The sequence below is a fragment of the Tursiops truncatus genome, chromosome 7 (assembly GCF_011762595.2).
Source record: "Tursiops truncatus isolate mTurTru1 chromosome 7, mTurTru1.mat.Y, whole genome shotgun sequence".
In the NCBI taxonomy this organism is placed as follows: domain Eukaryota; kingdom Metazoa; phylum Chordata; class Mammalia; order Artiodactyla; family Delphinidae; genus Tursiops; species Tursiops truncatus.
In genome coordinates this window covers 83851399-83858234 of record NC_047040.1, presented here as the reverse complement: position 1 = coordinate 83858234, position 6836 = coordinate 83851399, and the positions used below count along the sequence as shown (strand labels likewise).

At 36.5% G+C, this 6836-nt stretch overlaps 1 pseudogene; it reads right to left on the bottom strand.

Annotated features, from left to right (window-relative positions):
* Positions 1-317: 317 nt before the first annotated feature.
* LOC101338344 (small ribosomal subunit protein uS17m pseudogene) lies at positions 318-712 on the bottom strand (annotated as a pseudogene).
* Positions 713-6836: the final 6124 nt, after the last annotated feature.

Genomic DNA, 6836 nt, shown 5'->3' with positions numbered 1-6836 from the left:
AGACAAAAATCTACCAATAACTATCACTTTCTCTTGTTCAATTTCCAAAGCTTTCTCTATAAAATAACCTTCTCACAAATAAATATACATTCATTTATTATTTTGCTACTTAGCTTTATTTAGGTTTAATGATATTAATTCTTCCCTAATCATGTCTTTTTAATGAAAAAATATAACAAGGCCTTTACTTTATTTACTTTTAGCTATTTCATAAATACCAGAAGAGAAACTGAATGGTTTGTGAGGAAACTTAGAAAAATTTTTCCGTAAAGCAAACTTAGAAATCCTTCCCTTTGACTCCGTCTTCTAATTCTCCTTCACTGTGTTGAAGAGAGATGGAGTTTTTCCAGGTTTTTGGTTAGGTGGGTGGTTTCCAGACCGACTGGACTCTCCAGGTAGGCAATTCCAGCACAGCCCTTTCCGGTCACTGGATTTATGACCTACCCAACTTTGAAAATGATCTCAGCCAGTTCATGCTTCACATGCTTTGTTCGTGGGACAGGTAAAGCTTTGAGAAGCACAGTATCCCCAACGGTGCACTGCTGGAGAGCTTCGTGGGCAAAGTAGGTTTTTCGCTTATTAAAATACTTTAATAAATAGGGATCCAGAACAAGTCTGGTCACTCTCACTTTAGCAGTTTTTTGCATTGCTGTCCCAATCACCTTCCCCATGACCCCCATTTGGCATGGACGGATGAATGAGCTATTGACATTATTTGACTTTGCTCACCTGGAGGGCTCCCTACGCTGTGGTGCTTCCGGCCCCGGAATCTACTTCCATCTGCAGCGGTGGCACGCGGCCGGCAGTCACCTCCCAGCTCCTTCCGTAATCATTTCTGATGCATGAATTTTGGTCTACCTCAAAAAGACAATACAAAACAAAACAAAATTGTAAAATAAATAGAAAAGTACTGATGACCTATGAAGTCAGAGTGTCAGCACACAAGTTACAGAAATATGTTTTGAAAAGGAATTAAAAAGTTGAGAGGAAGTTATTAAAATAATTTCAATATAATCAGTCCATTTGAAACACAGAAACAGATGAACCAAAAAATATCAAGTTTTATTTTTTCTAACCTTTTACCTTTTCTGCATTTATTGCTCATTTTTAAGAAGGCATTGGTGCTTTACTGGTGTGAAGATGCAAGATTAGAACATAGGTCTCAAATTGAGGTGGCTTGGCCAAATCTGGTTGAGAGAAGTGTTTTGTTTGACTTGCACAAATAACAAATTTATTTTAAAATTGAACATGATGCCAACGTTTAAAAATTAAGGCACTTGATACATTTAATATTGTAAGAAAAATCCATGATTCTGACTTTTTTTGAAAAAATATAGGCCAGCTTGCAACAAGGGGCACGGCAGCCATCTGCTAGAGCTGTATACAAGTTGTTCATTTTAGCTACCTTAGCTCCCCGGGTAGCCAGAGTCCCATTTACCATAAACACCTGTCTCCTGCAAGATTTTAGTTTCTGCCTCCTGGTATAGTCTATGATCCAAAGAATACTTATTTCTTCTAGCAAAAGATAGAATCATAGTATTTTCTTATTTCCTTCCTGGCAACCTTCCCACCCATTCCCAAATGATAATAATATAACGTGAAAGTAAAACAAGGAGAAGTGTAAAATAACCCATTGTGAGATAAACAATCATTCCCATGCACTCCAAGCACATCGTCTTTTTGCTTGATAATTCAGATTGAAATGAAATCAGTGAAAAGACCAACTATCTTCATGTCTTTCTTAACCTAGGCTTACACGAGTTCTTTGAAAGACAGACTTTCCAAAAGGGTGACAGCATCTCGGGTTGTGCAAACCTGCAGGCTAAACTACAGATTGTGCCATTTAACAATGGCCAAATTGCTAGTTACGACCTTTTGAAAAATGCAGCGTTTATCAAAGAAACACTGACAGTCGCCGGAATACCATGTCTCTTTTGGGCATTGTTTTAACAAATGCACTTGAAAGAAGAATGTTCTCTGTTAACTACAGTTCCCAGAATACCTTGTAGAACATTCGGTCTCTAGTGATCATAAAATGGCATAGCCCTCTGCCTCCTCTGACGAACTCAGGGGAAAGTGAGCAAGTGCATTATACCATGTGACGAACTTTAAATTATGAAAAACACTCGTGTGTAGTTTCATCGGAATTTGCATTCTGCTGGCAGGAGGTAGATCTGAAATCTATTTTTATCCAAAGGATCTTGTTAAACTAAGATTGCCTGTTACTATATGTAGTTCTTTCATGCAGTAGTGCCTGATGGTACTTCTTATAAACAATAGAGAATAAATCCAAACAAGCTGAAAGATATTTATTGCAAAATACTGTAGTTCAAGAAAAATTACATCTGCATGGACTGCATATTTTGGATGCAATTTACGGTGCAGTTTCTCTTCATTAACCACATCTCAGAGAATTTTCAAAGCATCAGTTTGCATATTATTAACATGGACTTAAAATAACAATATTGAAAGCATCAGGATTAAAATAAAAGGTTAAGCGTAAAATGTAAGGTGCTCTCAGTGTGTCTATATACATGCAATTCCTTAGAAATTCAGCTTTTTAATTAAAGTGAACTAGACCTTACCTAGACCAGCTAGATTAATAAGTATCTCAGTCTACTCTAACTATTCTCCTTAATAAAAGCAGATGGAATCCATTTTGTAAGAAAAAGTATAGTATTAACCATCTTTGCTTCTTTTATGTAACTAAACACATAAAATTATTCTACAGCATTTTTCATTGGAAAGAAACAGTGACAAAAAGGAAGCTATAGCATTTGAACTCGATGGAAATTTTTCTTCAGCTACTCTACATTGCAGATATGTATTTGGTTGGATGCTTGATTGTTTTTGTTTATTTTTTTGCCATTTATATATATTGTCTATTATTTTACAGCTAGAGATTCTTAAAGGAAAATCTATATCAATTTTATTTACAAATGCATATAGCATTTTAAACCATTAAAAAGCTAAATGTGAACACTAGTAATAAGTCAGTCTCTGAAAATTTCAATATTATACTCTCCATGTGTCCTCTCTAATCATTCATACTCAGATCCTTCAGGGCATTCCTTGCGAGTTAGTGGAAGAAGATGGATTCTAATCTATTACTTATATGTACAGTTTCTATGTATAGTATAATGAAAAGTTCATTTTCATTCAGAGTTGAGTTAGAGGGAATTCCCTGGCGGTCCAGTGGTTAAGACTGGCACTTTCCCTGGTCGAGGAACTAAGATTCCACAAGAAGCCACGCAGAGCAGCCAAAAAAAAAAAAAATGAGTTTGAATCCAGCTGGTATTTCCTAAACTCTGTGATGTTGGGCAAGTCAGTTAATCTGTCTGAGCTTTAGTTTTCTCATCTGAAAAGCAGGGATAAAAATATTTACTTCATAGAATTGTTGAGAGGGTTAAAGTTTAAATCTATGCAAAGCACACATTACAGAGTCCAACACACAGGAAGTACTTTAAAAAGGTAGAGGTGGTTATCGTTATCTCTGAATCTAAAGTACTACCAAAAGGCAGTCCAAGTCAGCCTGAATTTGTATTAGATGCTGTTTTGAAATAAGAATTAAATTTGAAATGTTTCACTTTTTCAGCTGTTAACACTGTATTTTCAAACTTCTAGGTAGGCATATCTTACATCTCTCATTGATTAAGCCTCCAATCCAGTCAGTGGAGAACTAGCCCTGCCTTGCATGGCCCTGGCCCTTTCAGGCTCCCTTGTTTGAGCTTCTCAGTTTTGTCACTCTAAGTGAATTTCTAGTTACACTTCAATGATACTTTCTTTGATGCACAAAGACAGAAATACTCACAGCTTCCCTATTTTTGCAGCGTCAAACTCTTCTCAGTGTGTCTGTTGATACTGCTTCCTTCACTATAAGTTACTTGAGGGGTACCTCAGGGTGTTTCCCTAGCATTAATACGTTACCTACAAGTTGCTAGAAGAGAAGCAGCTAAATTATTTGAAAACTATGCTATGAAAAAGAAAGTTTAACTAAATGGAAGTTAAACAGTGTTAAAAGCAAGTTTTGCAGTGTAAAACCACATTTGTTTTACGGAAGGAAGAGGTGCAGTTTGTTTTACTCTTCCTTAATCCCTGATTTTCATATCAGAACTCCTCCAGAAGTGTTGCTGGTTCAGCCTGCCATGGCCTTCGTCGTGTAAGGCCACCATAGCTCCAGCATCAGCCTGGGTCTCGGCCTCTGCTTCCTCTCCTCAGCAGCGTGGAACAATGCCCCGGGCCATCTTCCCCAGCCCTGCCCAGCACCAGGTAATTCAAGCACTGAAAAGATGCAACTCCACCAATCTAGACAATGTTTAAAAATAACACTCCTAATAGAAAAATGTCACTGCAAATGTGAAAACATCATTTGATAGCCACCATTTTTTCCCTTATTTATTGATGACCTAAAAATCAGCATTTTGTTTCAATAGTTCCAAAATGTTCACCAATGTTGTTTGCTATTTTCTCGCTAATACCTATTCATGGGATGCTTTTCGGCCTTGCCACTCACTGACACACAAGCTAAATGTACCGCAGAAAGTCGGTCACCACGTGCACACTGGAGATTTTGGTGACTGAACTTTACTTTGGGTGGGGGATTGAGGTTATAAATCAGAATGTTTTTAAAGCAGCTAAATCCTATGAAATACTTCTAGAAATTCCATGCCAAAAATAGACTCCAAGGGAATGTAAAGTGTGAGAGTCTGTAAGTCTTTGTGAATATTATGAATGTTGTACCATATTGATGTATTTTGATGCAGAAAAGGAATTATTTAAAAGTAAAAGTCTTGTCATAACAGATTTGAACTCAGATGAATTCAAAGTCTCAATACTTTAGTTTTCTCTTTTCTCTTCTGTGATTTTTTTCACAAACCAAACCAGAGAAATCTCACTGATCTTCACTTTAAAATAAGATAATCTGATCTATTTCTCAATGCACTTTTATTTGATCAGTACCCATGTAAGACGAACCCACATGCTCTTAACCTTTTTCATGCTCCTAGGGCTCGTGGAGCCCTTTTCAGCCTTGTAATACGTGCCATAATAAGGACCCAGAAAACAAAAATCCCCACTTGTTCCATTTGCTAGCTAGCGCTCCAATCTTCAAGGCCCATCACTAACCCCGAAATTCTAGCACTGAAGTTAAAGCGGGTCACCTCCAGGGAAAACCACCAGCAATTTCATTTTTAAAATATATTTGATTTTCTTTTCCTAATCTTCTTCCAGCCTTTCTTTCTTTTCCTTTTTTTTCCCTCTTACACTGCTGCGTGCTTTAATTTTGCTTTCAGTCGGTAGTTTAAAAACTTTAGCTTCTAATAACTGGAAAAAATGGTTATTTAAAGATAACTGCAACTTGCTTAACATGCCAGGCTATCATATGCTCAGTGCTTTGAAGCTGCAAATTAATGACGAGCAGGAACAGTGACTATCTTTCAGAGGAAACTGACCTCTTTCTAATGGCACATCGCTAATGTCATCTGTCTACTGCATCTCATTATGTGAATTTCACGGAGTTAAAAAAAAAAGTATCTTAAGGCTGTGCACAAATAAAAAGGACCTTCTAGTATTAAGCACTTTGAAAATTTTTGATCTCTCAAAATACCTTCCTTAGATACTGCTTCCCCCTTTTGTGCATGGCACGCTGCTTATGTCATCTATTCTCTGTGACTAATTATGTTAATTTTGTGCCATAAAAGTAACTGAAGGCTGTTAAGAAATAAAAGCTTTTGAGTGGCCTTATTTCATAAACACCCCTTTTGAGCAAGGCGCATTTAGTCATATTTGCAGTAACAGAAAGAGTCTTGTGCTAAAAATACAACAAAGGCTCTTGAATATGGCCATTTATTCCCACTTTATTAGGTAATTTATGAAAAAGTATGAAGGGAAGCCTTTTTGTTACCATAATTTGCATAAAGCTGGTGGCCCATTAATGAGATAACTTCCTGCCTTTTGTGTATCACCAGCTGGAAATAGAAATGGAGGAACTTTTCTGTAGCCCAATTACTTAACCTGCTGAGTTCAGAGTTGGAAAGTAAACAGGATTCCTATCTGCCAAAGAACTTTATTTTGGTTCCTCAAACCTGATTTTTTAGAATAAAAATAATTAAAAGAAGGATGAACACCAAAGGCTAAAGCTAACTAAATGTCAGCAAGGCCATATGTTAGAATGTATATTTACCTCTGGAGAAAATTACTTAATAATCATATTTCCCATTTGGAGCACAGTTGTGGGTTTACCTTTGCTGTCATTGGATCAAATGAGTAACTTTTGATCGTGTATATGAACATATGGGACTATACATATGACAAAAAGAAAAAACTGTGAACTAATTTTAGATTTTTTGGAGGGGCATTGAAGGGGGCAATGAATTGCATTGCAATTTATTACAGTTATGAATTGCAGTCTTTCAGCAAAAGATATTAACAATATTTTAAAATAATAATCATTCTATGCTACTGAAAAATACCTTGGAGATACAATAAATATTTATCAAGGTCCAAAACATGCTAAGAAGAGTACATAATTTTGCCATGAGGGGTAGAAATTCTACACATACCATAAAAGCATAGAAGAATAAAATGGGACAAAAGAAGAGGGGTCATTCTGAAGTCACAGCTTGTATGTACATATGTGCGCATACACCCATACCCACACGTACACACCCACATACACATACGATATTAGAAAAAACTTTGTTAACTCCCCACAAACATGAGTCAATGCAAAGAAAAATTCTGCTTATCAATAAGTGCCTATATGATTTAATAGAACCTTTGAAAATGACAGTCAAATTAAGCTATTACTCTTTTTTCTCTCCAGTTCCTAATGCCAG